Source organism: Leptosomus discolor, chromosome 11 (assembly GCF_034619465.1).
Source record: "Leptosomus discolor isolate bLepDis1 chromosome 11, bLepDis1.hap2, whole genome shotgun sequence".
NCBI lineage: Eukaryota > Metazoa > Chordata > Aves > Leptosomiformes > Leptosomidae > Leptosomus > Leptosomus discolor.
In genome coordinates, this window is record NC_141401.1 from 21,477,146 (window position 1) to 21,501,471 (window position 24,326).

The 24,326-nt window shown below is 43.1% G+C and overlaps 1 protein-coding gene across 4 annotated transcripts in view; it reads right to left on the minus strand.

Annotated features, from left to right (window-relative positions):
* Positions 1-23,774, minus strand: part of RAB27A (RAB27A, member RAS oncogene family) — a 34,148-nt gene extending 10,374 nt beyond the window's left edge. For 2 of the 4 annotated variants that reach the window (XM_086471401.1, XM_086471398.1), the window contains exons 1-2: positions 23,692-23,774; positions 11,284-11,401 (exon numbers count right to left, since the gene is read on the minus strand). The gene's annotated coding sequence lies outside the window, so the exon portion shown is untranslated. Of the gene's footprint in view, positions 1-11,283; positions 11,402-22,904; positions 23,063-23,691 lie in introns of those variants that run through there. The other 2 variants (XM_086471399.1, XM_086471400.1) reach the window with 2 other exon arrangements.
* Between the last annotated feature and the right edge of the window lie 552 nt (positions 23,775-24,326).

Genomic DNA, 24,326 nt, shown 5'->3' on the forward strand with positions numbered 1-24,326 from the left:
GCTAACCTACCCTTGGAGTCAGGCAGAGAGCTATTCTCACAGCAGCTTCAAGCCTTGTCCTCCTCCCTGTACAAATATTTAAAAAGCGATCTCCACCCTCGACTCCCGAGACCTGCAGTCCTACTGCCCAGACACATCCAGCTCCACGTAACAGAAATAAGAACATATTCACAGCAAAAACTGCTGTGGAGATTTTAAAAGTCATGGCCCTGTTACTAAAAACCCATCCCATTTTTTCATTCCAATTTTGCCTTTTTTTTTTTTTTTTTTTTTTTTTTTTAAATTAGGCTTTGTATCAGGTCACCAAAAAAAAAAAAAAAAAAAACAACAAACCAACCAGAATTCATTTTAGAATGATCATTCCCAAATCTCGCTTCTCAGAGTAAGAACTCCTTGGCTGAAAAAAGTCACTGGTGAACACAGTCATAGGCTCCACATCAGGCCCTCCAGGATTTTGCCTTTTGCCTCCTTAAATCCCACTCAGCTCGGCTCTGCCCTTCGCCTAGCAGATGAACAGGGGCTATAGGCAAGCGCTGGGAAAGCTCCACTGGCCTCTTCCGTTGCTGGCAGGACCCCCACAGCCATCACTTAAGCTGTGCCTATGGAGCTGACGCTCTGGAGACTCCATACACACACACATCCAGATTGTAGCTTGCCAAGAAAGATGCTCTGCAAAGCAGTGCTACTCTGGTGCAGTGGATTTCTTCGTCCATGGTACCATCACATGAACAGGCACCAACAGGCTTGTATTTTTGCCCCCAATGATAAAACAAGACTATGGCAACGTTGCCCCTGTACAAAGTAAGGAAAACGGGCTTGGCATGCAGGATTTCCCCTGTGCAGCACGGGGACAGGGAAGACGCTTCCTTAACTGGCCTCGCACAAAACATGCAACTCCTGTGCCGCTACAGAGCTGATGGATGTGAGAAGGAAAAAGGCAGAAGGCACAGAGAGATGAATAAATGAAAACACAAACCAAAAAAAAAAAGCACTGAGCTGCAAATAAAAATGTATACACACACAGAGTGAAATTCAGGAAATCAGAACATGCTCTTAGACAGTCCTCAAGCACATCAATTTAAATTAAAGTATACGACTTACCCCGAACTCTGCTAAAGGAATCGTTAGGGCACACTGGAGACAGTACTTCCAGTAGGAGTATTTTTCTAGCACCACCTCTTTAGCACACAGCCAAGAGGCTTACGTGTCACCTGTTTGCATTCACGTTGATGGGTGCCCAGAGATAGAGGTGTGCCTCGTGTCTCCAGGCCTAAGGACGGGGCTGCCTGACAGCATGGCTGGGAAGCAATTACACAGTTCACGTGTCCCCTTTACTCCTAGAGGCAAACAGCACTTCAGAAGAGATTTCTGCATGACCTGACCAGAAGCAGACCTACAGTATCGGCTACATCACCCACACACCTTAATACAGTTACGTGGTTCCTAACAAGTCTCTTCATACAAAGGTGTATTAGGGATGGGGTATATGGACCACAGCCGTTCAGTTCCATTCACAGCTCTACATCCTTCTCCCTCGGATGCGAGGAGGATGCAGCAGTCCTTAATGCAAACTGCTGTTTTCTTTCTTTCTCTCTTGTACAGGCTGGAGGACACTGCACTGCCCCACGGGTACCATGGTGAAAACCATCTTTATCACAGATCTCTAAAGAAGAGAAAAATAATTCTTTGGCAAAGGCTGGAACATAAGGTATTATGTCTGACATGACTTCAGACCACACCTGCAACACCAACCCATTCCACAGAGAAGCTTTTTGGGGGTGGAGGGTTCATCCCCACACTACACCACCTCCCTAGAGCAAAGAAGCCACTATTCTGTGTGATACTACTCAAATAAAACCATTTGTTTGACTCAACCCACTCTTCCCCCTCATACCAAGTGAAATGACTCTCTGTACAACTTAGGACATCCCGGATCTGCAGTGCGGCCAGCTGTAAAGCCAGTGAGTATCATGGCAAGATATACCACGCAACTATAAAGAGACACACTAATTGGAATTTGCCAAGACACAGATGTCACACCAATAATTAATTCATATTTTAAGATACCCCAGGATTTCATCCCATTGTCCTTTTGTGGATGGATAGCAGACACTCAAGGGTTAGTTAATTTTTAACAGTGTCCACCTTCTGCAGATGTCACTCAGCTTTCAGGCCGATATTACAGCTGAAGACAAATGAGTTGTCCAAATCCCTTGGAATAGTGAGATATTCACTAGGCTGTGTCCTAGAGGTAGGAGCAAAACCGAAGTCTGCATGTGCCCTCTGTGATGGAGATCCAGCCCTCGAGGGATGGAGAGAGCGCGGTGAAGGGGTCACGTCCTTCGGCATCTACCACAGCCGGAGCAGTGTGCAACAGGCAAAAACGCTTGGAGTCTGCTTGAGACAGTTCCACTGTATTCCTATACAATCCAGCCATATTGGTAAATATACCGTGAAAAAGTCAATGCTATTTAAAGTCCAAAAATGCTTTGCAAATGAAGGTTTCCCCAAACATGGCTTTATTCTTAAAAGTGTGGAGGCTGCATGCTTACGATTAAAGAGCTGGCATGGGCATTGCGGGTAGAGGAGTCCAAACACCACAGAGGTGGGAGAGGAAGATACGGCAGGTCTCTCGCTGGACAGTGTGTGAATACAAGTATGAGGTAACAATGCATTTGTACAGGCTCGATCCTTCTGCAAGCACAAGCAAACTCCCACTAAAAAAGCTTCTCACCCAGGCACTACACAGACTTAAACAACTTCAAAAGCTGTTTTATATGATGTCACCTGACCTGTTACAGCAGCAGCACTGAGAAAGTGATCTGGACCTCAAAGGAACAAGTTCCCTAATGCTGTCATACCAGCACTCCCATCACACTACAGCAAAGCAACACCCACGTTCTTGCCCAGCGTGGGTGAAGCACAGCACCCGCCTCGCCCTGCTCTAAGGCTCCGGTGGCACCTCAGCGCTTGCAGAACAGGTCACTGCCAGACACTCGCCAGCGCTGTCGAAACGAGGGACAGAGCAGTAAACAATGTTCCTGCTCAGTCAAACTTTATTAGAAGTGCCTTTGGCTAAAAGCTGCCAGGTACGTACAGGTGCAATATAAATAAATTATGACAATTTCTTATAAACTCCAGTAACTTCTATGCTGGGGGGAAAGAGTTAATAAAGAAGGACTTCACTGAAATATTCTGAGCTGCACTATTTTTTTTCTCAGGAAAACGTATGACCCGGCTTGCTTTAGTTTTGGCCAAAATGACACTTTCAGCAACTTCTGGGACTTTTCTGTAACTTAAATAACGAGAAGAAAAATACCCGTACCTCTCACAAATGAGACTAAGGGATTAAGTTGCTCTGAACATTTTATCTTTTGGTTACTCTCAATTGCTTTACTTGACATTTTATCGTCATGACCTTTTCAGTTTCAGCTATAGAGGAATTCTAAGGAATCGTAGGACCCGTGTCTAAGGATTGTCTCCTTCTTGGAAGGATTGAAGTCATTCCAAGGGTGCTCAGGATACATACAGGAGTCTGCAAAAATACACGCAAAAAAACAGACTGCAAGGCTTTAGCTTCCAAATGCCGACGTCATTTCTGTCTCAGCCGAAGGTGCTCTAGGACACTTCGTCAGCTGTCAGCACTGCTAGAACTGCAGAACTTTGCAGAGCAAGAAGAATCAACAAGCATACAAAGGCCTCTGAGAATGTGTTATAATGGGAGATGCCAGACATAAAATCATGATCCTACCCAGAAAGGAGGCACAAAACAGGTCGAGTGAAACAACAGGTCTGCAGACGTGGCGAGAACCTTGCACAACAGGCCGGGCAAGGAAACAGCAGATTCTGGATTTTGTTTCCAGAAAACCAGGACAAACTGGGAATGGAGAAGCCAGGAAAGGAAACTGTTAGTTTTGCAATTACATCTGCGTTTCAGCATAACCAAACCAACGAAAAGGAGGCTGAATTTCAAAGAATCACTTAGTTACATAAAGGAATGAGAAGCAGCATGGAACCGGAAAAAAATGGAAAATAAAACTAGGAATGTTGCAGGTGATCCTCCAACATCATCCACACGGAAGGATCCCGGTGCAGTTTCAACTTCTCTGCAAAAAGTACAGCACTATCTCTATTCCCTCAGCAGTTTCTAACATTTTCATGCTTCATGGTAAGAAAATACTGCAGATAAATAAAGATTTGCAAAGGTATCTGATGAAAACAGTTCAACTGTCTCAGAGGACCTGTCCCCCTCCTGGGAATGAGAGCTTTTGCCTCCCAAGTCACCTCTTTGAACGCTCATCAGAAGTTTCTTTCAAGTTGTAGCAGTAAAGCAAACACCTGCACTGTGTGAACAAACTCCAGGGTAGACTGGGAAAAATAAAGCAAATAATTTTTTTCCTTTTTTAAACCACTCCATACTACTTAGTCCTTCCTCAACCATTCAGCTGATCCTCTAACACATACATTCAGCCACAATGCCTTACAAGTTAACATGATGCCTTTTCACCAACTGATAAACAGGAAATTCAGAGCAATGCCTAGCATCCTTCCTTGATGTGACAATTTTGACCACGTCAGGATCCAGCTTATACTCTATCCACAGCCTAACGTTAACATTTGTAACACGTCACTACACTGTACCTGCTCTTGACAGAATCAAGGAATTGTGAATTACAGTCTTACATACATTTACCCCGTTTCCAACTTTTTCAGTCAACACCGGAGCCACCAACACCACCAAATCACCCACAAAGCTGATCAGACCCACAGAAGGACAGCAATATCCAGAAGTTTGCCCACCACTCATTCAGCAACACTTCCAACTCCAGAAGGGCAAGGAAAAAGAGAACACTTCACTTCTGCCCTCAGAAATATCCACTTAAAGGACAAGGTAATACGAATCACACAGGATCATAAGAATTGGCATTTCTTCAAGGAACGGTCTAGTTTTCCGGAAATAACAAAAAATCTCTAGCAGACAGCTAGAATAAGCAGACATATGAAAAAGCTGAATAAAATGAATAAAAAAAAGGTAAAAACCCTAAAACCTGGAAAAGGAAGCAAGTTCATATGTGCCATTAGAATATGAATGAAATGATATCTCAGAGAAAACATGGGTGAATCCTCATGCCAAAGACAGAATTGTATGTTAGGCTCTGCCTATGCTGGCAAAACACATTAGTCAGGCCAGGTTCTTTGTTTAGGCCCATTAAAGCACACACTGTAAAACTGCAGTTTCTTTAAAAGAAATTTTTTTTTTTTTTTTTTTCTCCTCCAGGGCAGGAAAGTTCTCAGCTGCCTTCCACCTCGTTTTGTAGGACAGATACCTGGAATACTTATAATGATTCTCAAAAAGGTCACACCACCAAGCTTATGAACGTCCTGCACTATATGGAAACAATCTGGAAAAAAAATTAACATGATTAGGTCAACTGAAACTCTATGGAGCAGGTCAGGCAACAGACAACTGAACACACCTCCTAGTCACTGTTAGATACAAGTGAAACCCACATAAATATGCTACAAATGGGACTATAAAACTGCATCACTCATCTAACATGATGTGGGAAAGCATACAAAGGGGTGAGGCAGGGAAGAATTTCAGTGCAGAATTTAATCCTTTGGATTGGGAAATACCTGCTTCTCTTGTTCTTCATAGTAGGTAAACTCTGCTCCTTGCTAACCCTGGTTTTTGATTGGAAATACAATAAAAAGTTACTTTTTTTTTGTAGTTGCTACCATTCTTTAGCATTATTGCTTTCTCTAACACCATGATCTGTCCTTATTTATGGTGCAAGTTACTTGATTTAGTTCAACAATAAATAACAGGGGGACACAGTATATAGCATTTTGTACATTTTGTTCTGGCTATTTCTTTCTCAGGAAGACAAAAGTTTTCTCATTACTTAGATGACATTGAAATATCCAAAGATTAAGTGCATCAGAAGTTAGTCCATCTACACCTGCCAAATGGACACAGCTACCCACAAGTCACTGTGGCCTTTTGGAGCAGGACTGATGTGTCAGATCACACATCCAGCCACCGCTGAAAACATCCTGTTTCTCAGAACACTTACTGGTTATCAAAGTTATTGACTGAACAACTCATCAATATCCATTGCTAATGAGCTAGAAAATCTCTATTATCTATGAATATCAGGCATGACATCAGGTATAATAAAAAGTTATTTGTGGAAATATTTAATCAGAAGGGTTTCTTAAATGGATCTAGCAAAAAGAGCAAATTAAATTTATAGTTATCTGTGGGAAAGCAAGGGAAACTGTCGGTTGAGAAAACCCCTGTCCAGTAACTAGAAAAGGCTATTCCTCCTACTCCTGCAATCTCTAATCCAATGGGTCTGGACTTGAAATACAAGGGACAGGCAGAGAGGCTAAGCAGAGAAGTGGTACACACAGATGGAGATGGAAGGATATTACCTAGATCAATAAAACTGAGGCTCACAGCTAGCATTCACTTCTCCCAAACTTCTAAAAATCATAAAATCTTGACAGTGTAATAAAGAATAAGGCCGGTTTGTAATGAACTATGCGTGTGTACGTATCCATTGCCAACTAACAACTCGTCTTTAGAGATAAGAAGGAAGCAAAGTTCGCCAAGCGAAGGACAGCCAGTGGAATCCTCCAGTCAGGCTGTGGGGCTCAAGGAACACGAAGGCCTGAGCAGCAGAGATAGGGAGGGCAGTGAGCAAGAGCTGGTTCTGTGAATGGGAAAAGACCCAGGCTGGTACAGGGCATGCGCCACAGGACAAGTTCAAAAGTTCAACCATGAGGAAGGCTCCGATCTTCATCCCCAACGACCACCACGGACCCCCGACGGAGGCCTAACTTGGGCGGACTGAGGCGAGACTATGGGAGGAACTTACGTTAATGAATTCCTGGAAATGATCAGAATAACCTGACCTTTTCTTAGAAATGTAATAAATATGTATAAAAGCTGTAAACATCAGGCAAGCATCCTAACACTTGGGCACGCAGGCATGGAAGGAGCCATCCCCCGTGCTGCCTGGCACTGCGATAAAGAATCCTTGTTGAATAACACTGAGTTGTTAGTGAGTCTTCTCCGATTCAGCAGAAGCATCCTTGCAGGTGCCGAGCACGCTGGGCCTGCTCCAGACCACGCTGCAACCACTGCAGTGAGGGGACAGTCAGAGCACTGCAGGCTGGGAGCACGGTGCTTCGAAGAAATTAAGAGACGGGTCAGTCTTGAATAATCTGCTCTTAAGAGGTCTCAAAAAAGAACTGAGCCTTTGATTTCAAGAGTCTGTAATAGCTACAAGTCTGAGAGAGAGATTTTCAGCCAGTATTGGGCAGGACTTTTAGTAAATGTATCTGGAAATAGTAAACACATGTGATGCTTCCATGTTTCATAAATGCTATGCAAAAGGTAGAAATAACTTGGTGAGAACACTCTGGGCATAATTTGTCCATTATATAACAAAATACCACTTCTGCCTGAAATAAAGCCAGGCAGTATTCAACAGGCCACGACCAGTTCTCTTCGGGAAGTTACTAACTAGCAACAGCAAAGCCAAAATCTCGATCTGTGACAGCAAGAGACAGTCCTGTTGGAGCACGCTTGTGGCTCGAAGTATCATCCAAACTCTTCTAACAAAGCAAAGCTAGAACTGTTGTTTGGGGGTTTTTTATTGCAAGAATTGAAAAATAAGCCCATACTTTCAACAAGTCACCGAATCTTCCACTTGAACAGCTCCAGAACTGCCACATGTACTAACACCGTCCGGGCTTTCTACTGAGGCTCTGCCAAAGCATTCAGACAGCGCTTTGGCAAAATGTTTGCTTCAATTCGTATCCTAACACAGCTTCTTTTCTAGAGCCTCAGGGAAGGGATAATTCAAAAGAAGCACTGATTAAGCAGGCCGAACTGCGTAACACAAAGCTTCCATTCAAAAAGCCTGCTGTTTTCCAACCTGAGTTGCTAACGCTATTTATCTTACTGCTCTGATCAGAATCCTGTATTACAGCACGAATTATAGTTAAACCTTGATATACAGCACAGACTGCTCAGATAACTGAGCACAGCAAACTAGGATTTCTTGTCACAGAGGTATGCCTGAGCCCTGTAAGGAAAGCAAAAAGAATCACAAGTCTGATGCCACAGTTTGCCCATACTATTCCTTTTCGTTATTCCCAGATTGAGGAAGGGCCCCAAGATGGCTGCAGAGTAACACCCCTGGCTGAAACCTGCAGCTGTGGCCAGCTTTTCACGCTGTAGATGCCTTTCTGCAGAATTCTTTTGTCACATTTCATGCGGACATACAGCATCCTCAAGGTTCACCTTAACTACGTACAGTAACAGGCAATTCCCTACCTCTCCCCCCAGAAGTCTTCAACTAAAATTATTATTCAGAATGATTCTGTTACTGCTAATAAATGGCGTAGCAGCAACAAGCTTACAGAACAACTACTTCTATAACCCAAGTTCCAGAAAAAATATACAAAGTCATTCAAAGAAAATACATTGCCAGTCAGACTGCTCTAATCAAGCCAGGCAATGCAAGTTCCCTGTAGAAAACTGCACCAAGGAAATGCATATGTAGTTTTCACACTACAGTGGATTCAGACTGTGCTTTCTTGACTCAAAACTAAGTATAAAACTTTGCATATTTATGAAGAATCCGAAAAGCTCATGCAAACTGGCAAATCAACTTCATATAACAATTTCAAATTTCTTTATGTTCTACATTATGACTGAGAAAGGCATCAAACCTCTGAAATGAAAAGCAGGATATAAAGGGTAAGTAGATAGGAAAGAATATATTCTGCTATGCGCTTCTGTGACCAAGTCACAAGAAACTGGGAGTATGCAATGGTACTGCCCAACACAAGTTTTTCTATTTGAAAAGACTCATTAAAGGAGGTGCTGCTGTTTCATCTCTTAAAAGACTGGCTTTGGTTTGCCGTGTTTGGTTTGATTTTAAACACTGCACATTATTTCCTATAGAAGGAAATAAAAACCCAGTAATGAGATTCCAGTAAAAACAAATGCAGTACGTGAGAAAAAGAGAATCTCAGTTAGCACTAATCGGTACAGGCGCGGTGCCTACAGGGGAGCTGTGCTAACATATACCAGCCCACTCATTCCCAGAGAATTCCCACCTCACCAAGATCCCAGTTCTGCATCTGTTTACACCAAGGGTTGCACCATAATGCATCAAAACTGAATTTCTGTAAAGAAATTTTATCCCCATGACACAGTTTTTAGAAAAAATTCAGAAGCAGGAGCTGCATTATTTCCAAGTTATGAAGTAAAACATTTTAGACCAAAGAAAAGTTACTCTTAACTTCTCCTTAAAAAGTTATTTGTGCATCCCTTTGACTAAAGCTTATTTCCCTCATTCCACCAGCATATGTTCCAACGCTTTTTCCATTAACTGCTTTTAAGGTTTTTTGAGTTCTTTCTTCAAATTTTGTATAGTTTCAGAATTTTTGTTGGTTGTCTCTTTTTTTTTCAAAATGTTTTTAAAAGCAAAAAAAAATTACACTTTCTCTTTGATGCCATTCTTAGCGACATGTTTAAAGAATTCCAGCTGAATTAGATTCCTAGTTTGTCTTTACCAGGCTTAATTACTAAGGGAGTTTCGTTTAAGATGGTGTTGTAAATGAAAGACATGCTGGAAAAAAGCAAACATACTGAAACCCTCTGGGAATATTATGGTGAGGGAAAGGGGGGCAGCACCACATGCTAGAATATTGTTTTGCTCTATAAAACAGAACCCAAATATTATCAAAATTTAATCCTCAAACAACTGAGGCTATAGAAATCACTACCCTAAAATGTATTAAAAATTGTTTCTGCAACACACATTCACAATGCGTGTGTAATGCAGCAACTGAAAAGCATGATAGAGCAGTAAGTTACAACGAAGCAACTAGGACAACCAATCTGTCCAGCACAGCACAGAAAAAAAACCACTAAGTCAAGCACCAGTGTTTACAAAAATCCTTCCTCCCAGTTATTTTATATAAGCTTTTTCACACACTGAGAATGTCTATAAGGCAACAGCAAGAAAACATATTTATTTAACTACATTTATGAATTTTTCTCTTCTCTCTCATAAACACAAGTCAAGGGGTGATGATCAGGACCAGCAAAAGCCAGCTAAAGATACGCTATGCTAGACACCAGTTAAAACCCTGGGAAAGCCTTGTGACCTTCCCACAGAAGTGGAGGAGAATACTGTTTTCTGTTCTCTGAGCAACTCCTTCTTGGTTATTTACAGTCTACAAAAACTGGAGGTTTGGTCCATGATTAGAACAACGCTGGCAAACACATGGGCTAGAAACGATGCCCGATGACAAATTCATGCTTGGGGTGGCAAGGAATGACCTAGTCAGATGGGCACATGCATTTTGACTTTCTTCCAGAGATACAAAACACAGTAATAACATCCCATCCCCATTTTGCCTTTACCATAATTAATTTTAAGACTGAAATCACTACTATATGATTGAACAAGGAATGTGAACTAGATGACTCTCACGGCTCCTTGCAGTCCAATTTCTTTTGCTAAGTAAAAGTAACAGACTGTGCAACACCATTTTCATTCCTTTTATCATCAATATATTTAGCATACATGGGAACGAATACATTGGTCTGCAACTCAGTTAAAAAAAAACACCATTCTGAAGGACTGTTTTATTAAATACATTATTATCTTCATATGTTAATGAGAACACAGGAATTAATAGAGGGGGGAAAAAGTTCAAGCAGGACAACATTTAAAAATACTAAGTTACTTTGTTCTGTGTTATGGACTGTTATTTGCACAGTGCACTGTACTATCAAAGGTCTGATCCCACCTTCCAACTGTAGAACAAGTTTGACAATACAGAAGGAAACGTAGGCTGATGACTTGGGACCAGAAAGGACATCTTATGGTTACTGAATCCAGACACTAGTCACTGCAGTCACCTATTTTAATCTTACTGATAAGCTTGCCCAGGTTTGTCTTTGTGAAAAGCAATGACCAAAGACACACCGAAGAGCTGCAGCTTTGGCATTTAAACCCCAAGCCCATGTTTTACACAAGGCAGCACACTTCCCAGCTTTAAGTTTACTTTTTGCTCTAGAACATGAGCATGCAGCAATGCTGAACGGTCTCTTAAAATCAAAGTATTTCAGGCAGTTTGACAAAAGTACAGCAATGTTTTTGCAAAGCTCTTACAGCTGGCACAGAACAACTGTCAGCTCAAGGAAAACAATGCAATAAATAAATAAAAAGAGAGAAAGTGTTTACATACCTATGCCTAACAGCTGCAAAAGGATCTGTAGTCTTCCAAGGGTACTTCAGTGAAGAGTTTGCTGACACAGTTCAGATCTCTTGAATACCATAGTCATGCAGAAATAGTCATTCCTCATCTACAGGTAGTATCAGCAGAGGAAGAAAATAAAACCAAAATAGTATAGTTCAGAATAGCTCTAAAATTGGCACTATCGTGCAAAGCTGCCAGCCCCACACAACCACCCTACGCACCTAATTACACTCAGCTGCTTGTCATGTGGTCTTGCTGACCGATCAAGTGATCTCTTTTCCTCCTTCTAAAACAAGCAAAGTAGCTAACTAGATCTCCCTAAACCAGGTAACAAACACCGAGCCTTTGCGTCCACTACTGACCCTCCTCCTCCTTGTCACAGGGAGAGGAAGTTGCACTATGTTCCACTACACACACACAAAAAATACAATACAGCAGACACAATATCTACTACCATGAAACACAGCAAGCACCAAAAGCTCCCAAAACCTCACAGAGAATTTCAGTTTTGAGCCTGGTTTTATTTTATGCCTTTACAGATGGTAGAAAAACGTACCAATAACAAAACTGGCACAGAGACCTGAGTGAGACTGCATGAAGAGGAGCTGGAAGGATTTGGGAGGGCGGTGGTGGCAGTACTACAGGGCTTTGTGGGGATCCATGCCCAACCCCTTCTGCTGAACCACTTCTGATGGCAACAAGCTCCAATAAAAGACCAGCATTAAGATATTACCAGTAATTTTCTGAACCACTGCAGCTAAACCTGTAAGCCCCCCCTGCCCAATCCTAAGAGACACATGCAGACATTTTAAACATTCAAATAATGTCAAGGAAATAGTGACTGATTTAACATGTAAACCAGCTCTTCCTTCACAATGAGTCCATTCGTCAGGGCCCGTTAACACAGGCACCCAACAGGCAAGGCTTACGTGTCTGGCCACATCACAACCCTGGTGTCTGCACCAAGGCACCTGCTGGACAGATCAGAGAGGAGCTACGCAGCTGCCTGCAGTCACCACGGGGCCTCATCCCCTCTCACAAATACCCTCGACATTACGGATGCTACAGCAGAGGACTGAAAGGTGTGGGCAAAGTCAGTTTCGCACTCGCCATGTAAGATTTAGCAGATGCGAGCTTTTACAGAAGCTCTGCACAACCCTTTCTGCTCTCAGTTTCTCTCCTCAGTGTTTCAAAAGCAGAGAAGTTAGAAAGAAAATCAAGGTTTCTAAGAATACTCTCCAGTCTTAGCGTTTAAGAAGTGCTGCAGATAGCCTGCTACAACATTTAACCTATCCTTAATGCCTTCGTCTACCAGTAATCAAGACAACTCCACAAGCTCCTCAATTCACTTGTCGCAGCGCTCAACCGTCTCACCTCCTTTCCTGTGCATCAAGACAATTTGCACTGCACTTCCCCCAGTGAGCATCTAAGTTCTGTTCTAAGAGCTGGCAAACAACTATCTGTGGTGGAACACTTTTTCATGCCCTGCCTCAGCATTTTTCCAGATTTAACTAAAATCCCTTTCTTTGACGTTTTGTTACTTACAGGTTACAGTTTTTAAAACTCTGCCCATTCTTGGCTCAGTCAAATCTTCTGTAAATTTCACCACAGTTTCAGAAGAATATGTAAGTCCCTTTTTTGCTCCCACATGCAATAAAAATTCTGAGTTAGATTTTCACCAGCGGGAACATTTTTAATCTTTAACTGCTTCCTGGATTGATACCAGCACATTTGCTTACTGTGAAGAAATATTCAGACCACAAGCACCCAAGCATTTCTTGTAACTGCTCCAGAGTGCAGAAGGAAGAACAGGACAAGAAGTGTCGACAGACAAAGCAACAACTCTTCTGCCATGTTGCAAACAGCCCTAGGGGTGGCTACACACACCGAACACAAACTGCCTGCCTGGAAGTCTCAACTAGCTACATAAATGTTCAAAGTCTTTCACACAGTAAGATTTTTGCCATCTTTAAGGGGAAAACAATTCATAATTCCCTTTCAATTTCAGGATGAAAAGAGGCTGCTTAACTTTCCTCTTACCAACTCGGTGTGAGGAATACCAACTAATTTTCCCTTCCCCCCTCCCAGGAAAGGGTTTTATCAAAACCAGTAAGACTTTTTAGGAAGGTACAGCTGAAATAAAGCTTATTTTCTGAGGGTGAATTTACATTGATTTCGAACTGCAGAGTTAGTACCAAAACAGAAGGCTTCAGTTTACAAACCGGGAGGACACCGCTGTTTGGTTACTTAAAGTCTCTGTTTTTAAACAAACGCATTTGCAAGCACCACAGCAAAGGCTGCACAAACAGCTGAGGCGGCAGGAAGCGCCTGCAGACGGTACCGCAGCAGCTGGAACAGGAACCACTGCCGCCAGCCCGAGGTAAGCCCTCGCGCTGCCACCCCAACCTTTGGGGGCTAAGAGCTTAGACATTTTCTGAGTTTACGTAAGGGATCAAAATTACACCAGGAAAGTCCTGAAACTGTGAAAAGTACTTTTGAAGCTACAGCTCTACAACCGAATGGTTTAGTCACTAAATCTTCCCACCACTTTTACGAACAAGTTTTATGAACAGGTTGTATGAACAAAGACCTGAATGCATGAATTTATGGCCTTCTTGTAAAAATTATCTAGGCTATATAGGCCAAGGAATTTAGAAGGAAATTTGAGCATAGTCAAACACAGAGGACGTTCTTCATCATCACAAGCATCGTAATATTTGCCTTCCTACAGTCCACGCTCTTGAGAAAAGCTGCCAGTGTCCCGTAGCGGGTGTTTCCCCCAGAAGAAAATGCTGGGTTGTTACCTATCTGACCATGGTTCTTGCAGGAATTAAGACATCTGCCACTGGAGACAGAAACAGGAGAAAAAGAGGATCTAGCAACAGTCCGTTTCAGTTAACGCTACAGAACAACCCATTTGTTTTCAAAGCCAAAAGCTGCGCCTAACATCGGTGTCGACTGCCTCCTCGCTCCCCAGTTACCCAGTTCTGTCGAAGCTCTCCTCTTCAGCACTCCAACCAGCTCATGGCTTTTTCCAACACACACTAAAAACCCACCACGCCCTTACCAAGAGCCCTAGTTTTCACATGTGTGTGCCGCAGATGGCCTGCAAGTCTATGGCATGAAAACCAACCCGCAAGCAGCCAAGAGCAATGTTACCGGTGAGCATCCCCACATCTCATCTGTGCAAGTCGCTACTGGCAATCAGAGAGGAAACTCGAACAAATGCAAGAGGCGGAAAAGCAGCCACTGGGCCACACAGCCTATGAACGATTAGCATATACGGTGGCCAACTCCAAGAAGAGCCAGAGCACACACTCTACAGCAATGATTTCACAGTAAGAGAAATACCCTACAAAATACAAAAAGAGGAGATGAGAAAAAAGTAAATAGGAAAAATACAAACGTATTGATTGGTACAGGCGGATTCCTACAACTGCAAACCAGAATTATAGTTGTTCCCTTGGAAGAAAGTCAGCTTCTCTCAAAAAGACACTCCGAAAAAAATCAGAGGGGCTGACGGGATGTGCTGCAAAGCAGAACTGACAAGCTGTCATGTCAATGAGCTGGCTACTTACTGCCACAGCAGTCCATAAATGCAGAAGCACGCCAATACCTCAAGATGAAACAAAAAAGACCTGAAAGGAGGAAAAAAAAATCCTTTATATTGAATTTTTTCTGCTTTCCTCTCACCAATACCCGTTCAAGAAAAAAAAGAAAAAGACAACCCACACTGAGAAGATCAGCTTTCACAGCAGAAGTGCTACATCTGAGCTATGCCAGCACCAAATCATGAAATATCCCTTCAGTGATTAAAATGAAAGTAGGTCAAGGAGGCCTTCCTGCTACCCAAAAGGCACTTCTGCTAAATATTCACTAATACTACAGATTAAAGTAAAACTTTCATGGTTTGTTCTTTCAACTATAAGCCAACTTAGGCAGTTTCTAGTAATGGTGACAGAGCTTTCTTTTAGTATTGCAAGAGATATAAAGATTAAAAAAAAAAAAAAGTTTAAGGTCAGTAGCGTTTTACACAGAAAAGAGCTTCTTAAAAATAGTGCCCTTCAGGAGAGGCTCTAGATGACTAACTTCCAAGGGTTACCGGGGTCTCTTCAAGAACAAAAAAAAGGTAACACTAAAAAAAAAAAAACCAAACGTCATTTTAAAAGCACCAATTTTGTTTTCGCAGAACATCATACTGCCTGAAGACAGCAAACCTTCCCAGCGACTGGGCACTTAACATTAGCGCTTTGGAAAACTTTAGACAAAACTCTTTCACCTTTTTCACAGGAAAAACATCAAAAGAGTGCTTCCTGAAATAAAATCTGCATATATTTGAGAAACATGTTAGCATCTCAGAAAAGACTAGTAAAACTGGCCCAAACGAATGGATCTAATTGATTTGTCAGTTCCGTTGAACTACAAGTTTACTGCCTCCACATCACGTTCTACTACTGCCAGCATAGGCACAGTTTATCCTGAGGGAAAGCCAAACACGTAGGTGCTTGCTCTAAATCTGAATGAAAAGGGAAAGAAAAAACAAAAATCAGGTTCTGTCTGTCTTATTACAGTTCTGACATATTAGAAAGAAAATAATAGAGTCCTAGGTTACAGTGCAAGATGTGCCCAAAAAGTATTCTATTACCATCTTCAGGAGCTGTTGAGACCAGGTGGGGCGGTGCTCCCTGCCTCCCCCCTCTGGACTATCTCCTGTTCATGGGCACAACAATGCCTTATCGCCTGACCCATCGATAACTCGCTCCTGGGCTATCTCCTGTTCATGGCCCATCAAGGAACTGCCTCACGACTCCCCATCCCATTGTGAGATGCTCCGCCCGGGGGGGTGGGGGGGGTGGGGGGAGGAGCCAAGCAGTCCATGCTACATAAAAACTGAGATCTCCAACACCCTAGCAGCCTTCTTCCACTGGATTCCAAGAGGAGTTTTTTCCCCCCACTGGAGTTCCAGAGGACAAGAGCTACCTACCTACCACTGGACCTTCGGAGGAAGACCAGACCCTTTTACCTGATCGCTGCTTCAACAGAACTACATCCATCGCTTCAGGAGGACTGCAGCCAGCATCTTATCGGACTGCTACTGCCACCCTAACAGGGTGTCAGGTTGTATTCCTGACTCTGTCAGTGTAAATCAGTGGGTTGTTTTTTTTTCCTGCCTTGGGTTATATATATATATATATATTAGTAAAGAACTGTTATTCCTATTCCCCATATCTTTGCCTGAAGGTCCCTTAATTTCAAAATTATAATAATTTGGAGGGAAGGGGGTTGCATTTTCCATTTCAAGGGAGGCTCCTGCCTTCCTCAGCAGACACCTGTCTTTCAAACCAAGACAAATAGAAAAAATAGAGTGTCCATGTACAAGGTGTTAGGACACCAAGAAATGGTGAATAAAATGTTCTGTGTTTAAAACAGCAATAGAATGTATTAGTGTAAGAACAAACATGATTATTCATTTTGACTGAAATTAATAAATTTGCATTGCATTCCTGTTGCATGTAGGAAACGATATTTTGGCAACATTCACACTATTCAAATTACATCATCTGTACTTCAAAAAGGAATATTTAACCTAAAGATGGACGAGCTACTCAACATGCTAAAGCTCTTCTGTGATGAAGTGGGTGCCTGATTGATTGCACGAAGAGCTCCTATGTATGCAGACAGAAGGGTCCCTGCATTTCGGTAAGAAGCTGTAAAAGCACACTAATAATCTGATGTCTCTATCTTCAGGCTGAAGAGTCACAGATCTCATTTTAGATCAACGATCTTTATCTACATATTTGAAGGGTTGATGACAAAGTGTATTTTTTTTTTTAATAAAAAAACCATAGTAGCCCTACAGGAAGCTGTTCTACCAATGTAAAGGAACATGTGGCTACAGCTTCCTTAGAAAGGATTTTCAATGTTTTACAATCCTACAACATTAAGACAGTTTTGAAAGCTGCTTTCATACTTTTATTCATGCTTACACTTAATTGACACGCATTGTTCTTGGCACTACCTGACCCAGTATGTCATTGCCAAGGAAAACGCAACACTTTCTAAAACAGCAGAGCTCCAATTTGGACACAGATGGGGTTTTTCCCCAGCACAAGACGGCCCCATTCACATCTTTTGTAAGTCTGCTTAACAGGGCCAGCGGTCCTTCATTGTCCTCATGAGCCGACAACAGTGTCTTTTACACTTTAAATTTGGTCCCAGGAGGAAAAATTGAAAGGCTAGTTATTTGCACTGTGTGACAGATAGAGAAGAATGCCTCTCCTGAGCTACAGCAAAGTATTCCTTCTGTCCTTTGTGGTTCGATCGTCCATGCAATGAAGCATATGAAACCCAGCTAGACACCTGTGATGCCTATTTTCCTCCTCTACCATTTCTTACGCCACGAACATCATCAACATTTGAGCTCCTTCACTTTCACATTTATTCAATGACTCCCTAAGTTAAGTACAACTAACCTGACAGGCTGATCTTATTTCCTTCAGAGCATGCAAGAGGAATGGGTGGGCTCACAAAGGGGGTGATTCTGGAGCACATTGCCAAAGTAGGTCTTTCAGTGCCACTGGCCCTATTCCACGTCCCGTGTGACTCCCAGTTACGAAAAATGTCACTGCTCCCATTCCTTCTGATCCCTCAGGATGCTAGGCTGAGGAAAAATGCCCTAGGGCTCAACACATCACACTGGAGATTAGACAGCAAAGCTCCAAATTTGCAATGCAAACACCAAAGCTGAAATGAGGACATGCCTCTCAGCCTGGTTTCCTAAGGAAACAAAGCTTATTCGACAGAGGGGCACAGAGATGGAATTTCTGTAACTTCTCCCCCAACATTGGAATCTGTTGGGCCACTTTAACCGTCCTTCGCAGGGGGGCAGAAGGTACAAAGCTACAAAACTCATACACGCTTGTGAAAACCCAGCAGCTGGATAAAGGAGAGCGCCAGGCCAGACGCACGGCTCCGCTGAGAGCTGGCGGTTACATTGGTCAGTTCTATGAGGGGCACCCGCTGGCTGGCCAAGCTCCAGACCAGCCGCTGCACATACTGGGACAATCTTCCATTTTACAGTTACTTTCAATCTGGATTTCTAGACATCTTCTATTTAAAAAGCAAATTAAATTTAAGCACATCTATTATTAAAAGTTAAAAGTTAATAGAATAAAAACTAGTTGAGTTTCACTGTATTAGCAGTTCAAATTTTGGGGTTTTTTTTGTGTTTTGTTTTGTTTTTAACCCTACTCAAAAGCATGAATCCACTTTTGCAGCACATTCTTTTCATAGGTCTTCTAAAACCTGCTCTTCAGCTTGTACTGACACCCAGCAAGATCTCTGCGCATTGGGGGCTACATCCAAAAATTCTGGAAAACTAGTAAATAAAGATTTACAGTCAGCTCTTCTACTTCATAGCTAAAGAACATTGAAAAAACTACTACTTTAACAACTCCAACTTAAGGCTACACTTACCAAACTACAATTATGAGAGTTTTGCCATCAAATTCAGAAGAAATACAATCAAATTCAGACAGTACTGAAGACACAAACTTGGAAGACAATATCTCTATACAGAGACATCTATACTGACAGCATTCTAATACAAGAAAGAATATGGAAAAACTAAGTATAGCCAGACAGTTCATGCCCCAGCAGAAAAGACCTGTCAAGTTGAATCATTGTTAGCGGAGGAAGTCAGTGGAGCACGTGCTGTTGTGTGCACAGGATCTGAAAGTGCTGGGTAAGAAACACTCTGTTGCAAACAGATGACAGCAGCAGCCTAGGACCCCACCTGATACCTGCACTTTGGGTTACATCCAGTCATGCATGAAGTTTGGGTTGGAAATCAGACAAGTCGGAGGAGGGGAATTAAGATGAACATTTGCAATTTAAAAAAAAAAAAAAGACACAAAAATGCCTATCGTACTTTTTGCTATGATCCCCATTCTGAACGTTACCCAGCTTCAGAAAGCACCACCCGTTGGCAATAACTGTAACAGCAGTCCACCTCTCAGGTAAACTTTGTATAAAGCAGTTTCACAGCACAAGCAACTCCCACAACTGCCATCTTTGAGCGATACCCTTAAGTTTTGAAAATCCATCACACTCCATATTAGTCATGCAATTATCAGCAGGGATTTCCAGGAGGAATGTAATTTCCGTCAGCAACGATCAAGATGCAACACTATACTTGAAGAGTGGCAGAGACACAGAAAAGTTGCATTTTTTAGAATAGAAACAGATCGACTTTTCTTTTCCTCCTTCCCAATAGAAATGCTTTATTAGTCCTTATCACTAATAGCAGCGTTCAGTCTAGTCCAAATATTCCTGCTCCCCGAGGATGTTAATGGAAAGAATTGTCTTCCTTTTCAGATCACAGAGCAACCTTTTTTCTTGCAGCTCTTTGACTGGGCAGCTAAGAGAACCAGATGAAATTCCCAACAGTTACAAACATAATGAGACAGGCCCTCAGAGCAAAACTTGGTTGACTTCGGAGAGCACGTGCTGTTCACTTTCATGGCTGTAGAGCAGCTGCTGTGACAGCGCTGCCATTTTGAAGTGCTTAATTAGAAACGGGATGATGCTTTCAAAACAGCAGTACTTCTGCAAGAGAACCTTCCTCGCCTTCTAAGGACATGTGCTGCCTCGCCTGTTAATGTGCTTACAGCAGTACTATAAAAATCATGGATCTACTGTTTTCAATTTTGTTTTGTACTCTGCTGTTTCTGAAAGGGGCTTACGTACCTGAAAGCTCACCTACCCTTTCCAATAACGTTAAGCTGGTCTAACAAAAGACATTGCTTCGACCCATGGAGCGCACCGTACTTGAAAGGAAAAAACCCGAATCTTGAGTAATACTTAACTGTGTTGCTATGTATTCCTTCCTCCATTTATCACCTTTCCAACTTACTGCAGTACACACAAGCAGTAAGATGGCCAGCTGCTAACTGCAACCACAAACTCCCAAGTTCATCTGGAATCAGCTACTTGATTTATGTAGCAGTTGTCCTTATACCCACCCAGTGTTTTATTTGCATATAAAACATTGCAGCTAGGTACATGCCTTACAGTCCTGTCATTCACATACCTCTTTTACACACAGAATCACTGCAGAACTGTAGGGTGATTTTCAAAACACTACTTGCAAGTGCCCACAAATTTAACCTTTTTAAAAACACTGCTCATTTATCTACCAATTCCTTTTGTCCACTACAAACCACAAATTTCTAGAAAAGCCGTACTCCTCCTAGTAAGCCTGTATCTTCATTGCTGCTTCCTGCCCCTGTCCTACCAACCTTCATATGGTCTTCCAGAAGTGCCTTCAGCTAACAGTTTAGTCTTGCCCATTTCTCAACAGCAAAAGTATCAGACAGAGAGAAAGGGAACAGCTATCAGAGACTGGTCTGCAACAGGAAAACAGCACTGCCTTGGTTTATACTTGGTTATTATCTTCAGAGCCATAAAAGCAAGGACATTTGTTGTTGGGTTTTGGTTTTTTTTCTTCTCTGCAGTAGTTTAAAACACTGAAGAACTTGTCAGGTCAGCTCCAAAGTGCTGGCCAGTACCTGAAAAGGATTCCAGTGCCTGGTACTATGCAAAACTATAGACATATATCAAAGTATTTTCAACCCCTTGAAGCCGCAGAAACATCACAGGAAAAAATTATGCTGGTTATATGTCGTATTTTAATCTATATGCCGTGACTTAATCTTCAAAGCTTATTAGACTGGAAAAGAAATCACAGATGTTGAGACTATTTACTACAATAATCAAAAGTAAATTCTGTTATATTATGTATGAAAACAAAACAATATAAGGATGTTCCAAGAAAAAAATTGGGGGCTAGGATTTCTCATTCACTATGGTTTTACCTCCACTGGAGATAAAAGGGTATGACCTCAGCTGGTTTAATGTGGTTCAAGTTAGTCCTGCCTCCTGACAGGGATGCAGTCTTCAGACTAAGATGACCAAAAAAGAATTGAGGAAAAGAAACATCATAACCAGATGCTATTCCTCGAGGAAGATTGGCTGGGAATATACTTGTATAAATAGAATAAATATTAAAAAAAAAATGTGAATATGTGTTTCTGCTATAAAAAGCTGCCTTTTAGATAAGTCTTTCTTAAACCGTGCTGTACTTAAACCACTTTTCAGCCATATTTGAAGTCAATTCTGTAAACATGATTGTATCTCCAGCATGAGTACTATCTGCCACACAAGAGGAACGAAAGCAAGTCCTCGCGCACTTGACGTGCCCAGCCCAGCAAATGCTTAGCTAGAAACATGTAAGTAACTCTTCGAAACTACTGAAGAACAAACTTAACTATCTGCAGGACCAGATCACATGTGCCATGTACAACAACACAGCTTAATACAGAAGAGAGTATATGATGATTCACTATTTAAATCACAAGTTTAATACATTTTAAATGCACCTTGTTATAATTACTAGCTGAGACATCACCAAGGGAAAAAGAGCTCCCATTCCTGATATTCCATCTCTAGTGCCAATTTTGCCTGTCTGTAAATTAAACTCTTACTAGCCCTCTGCTGACTGTGACAGCCTGCTCTTAGCAATGGTGTTGATCTGCAAGTGTGGGGCTATACTGAAAACTGCCAGACTAATCCACGGTCATTACGCCAGCACAGCAGATACTCAGCAGTAACAGAACAACCAAGAACCCAAAGAAGACACACAAGGATTACTGCTCATAATACTTGTTTCTGTAAATGCCAAAAGCTACTTAAAAATTACTGTATCTCACCAATCTTCTCTTTGAAAGAAAAGGAAATGTGTAGTCAAGTGATAAAATAACGTGTTCCCGTGTTTAACGATAGCGATGAAAACAAACTTACAGTCTGGTTTTAGATATTTTAGATATAGAAATTTTATTAACTGCAAAAATAAAACAGTGTGAGTTGTAGCAAATTCCCCCCCACCTAGAATTCCTTTGCGCAAGAGATTAACTAGATGTAAAATTAGAACCCTGAACTAGAAACACAGGAACTTGCTCTTCTTTTTTCCACCTTTTTAACCATGCTTTTGAGGCATCCATTTAGCATCACAAATACTATTCCTACAATTACGTACCAACATTTGAAATGCATATTGTATCACATGCTTTTCCCTGGCTGGAAAATACTTGGAACAGTTGCAAAAGTACTGTAAGTCTACGAAAAGAAACAAGGGCTGAGAAGGCAAGTCTACATAAGACCAGATTTCCAAGAAAAGGCAGGCAGAACAACTATCAGAAACTGATTAGTGCCACCAATGCATTGTATGTGTGGAAATCAATAAACATTTTGTAGACTTTCAACAAAAACTGTAAGTATACAGAAACATCACCTTGCCAGTAACACCTACCAGAATTCCTAATTCCAAACATGCATAAGTATCATCCTGATGAAAAACTCATAAGCACTAATCACTAGGGAAAGTGTTTGAGGAGTCATACCACCAGAAAGCCCAAAATTCACCTCATGCATCTCTAAGGAGAGATAAAAATTAAAGTTGGGTGGTTTTGACAGTTCTAGGTATGTCCTTTACACTTTGCTAGCACCATAAAAAGTGACTATTTATGTATTAATATAACCTAGTTACTTACAGAGCTAGGAAAACTAAGTCGTTTTTCTGATGGACTTGGCCTTCTTTAGATCAAAGATCACCAAAGTGTTAGTTTAGCCAACGCATTGCAGGCCAGGTTGAAGAGCCCTCCTGAACCCCCTCAGCAAGCAGGCTCTGTGTCGGACAAACATACAGCGTTCACAAAGAAGCAACCAACCTGCCGATGTCAAATACAAGATTTAAGTTCTGGCTAAACAGATAAAACACACTGACACTGCTTCCTCAGCAATTTACCATTTTTAAAGGCCTTCTTTTTAAACCAGACGTGCCGCCCGCTTCTCTTTTTTTTAGGAAAGAAACGCAGGTGGAGCTGCGGGGAACGGGCAGGTCCCAGAGCTGCCCCAGGCGAAGGCCTGAGGGGGCGATCGGGGCAGCCGCCGTCGGGCAGCAGCTGCCAAGCAGACGCGGGGGCAGCTGCAAGGCCGGGGCCTCCTGCTCTTCCCTTCTACCCCACCAATGAGCCCCCCTGCCAGAAGCCCTCCCTGCCAGAAGCCCCCCCTGCTCAGCCGGGAGGCCGCGCCGGAGGCCGAGGGCCAAGCGGGCCCCGCAGCTGCCACCCCGGCCCTGCAGCCCGGGGGTTCCCCCCCGCCCAAACCCCCAGTCCCGAGGTTGTCGGTGAACTCCCTGTACAGCGGGGACGCTTCTCTGAAGCCCCCCCCCCCCCGCGCCTCCTGCAGCCGCAGCGGCCCCCTCGGGGGGTGACGGGGCGGCGGGAGCCCCGCGCCCCCGGCCCCACCGCCCCTCAGCGCGGCTCGCTGCCCTCCTACCTGCTCGCCTCCCTCGGCCACCGGGGCCCCCTCAGCGCCGCACCTGCCCTTGTTTTGGGGCTGCAAGCGCGCCTTTTCCGTCAAGGCACCATCACTTCCCCTCAGGCCCGAGGTAGGGGCGGGAACGGCCCCTCCCAGCCGCGGGACAGCCGCGGGCAGGGCGGGCGGCACCGCCCCGGCGGGGCTCGGCCCGTCCCCGCCCCGTCCACCGGAGCGGCTGGTGAGCCCCGGTGCCGCGCTCCGGCCCTGCCTCCTGCTGGTGGCTTCGCCCGGGCTCGCAGGGTCGTTTCCGAGGGAGCTCCCCCGCCGCCCTCCGTCCCCCTCGCTCCCCCCAAAGATCACACGCCGTTTCGTAAAAACTCGTCCGAGGCAAAACGGGCTTTGAAGAGCAGATGTGAGGTGCCCGGTGAACGCGCCCCGCCGCGGGTTTAGTGGGGTTTTCCTGCCGCCTGCTGGCCACCTACCTCACAAGGGGAAAGCGTTTTCTCTGCGCTCTCTCGACAGCTGCTCAATCAACGCACCTCAAATCCAGGAGCCTCAAGAATTCGGCAAGCACGGTCTTAAGCTCAGTGGTATAAATAGCCCTTTCTGTAGGCATCAGTTCAGACATCTTTCTTGAGACTTTTCAAAATCAA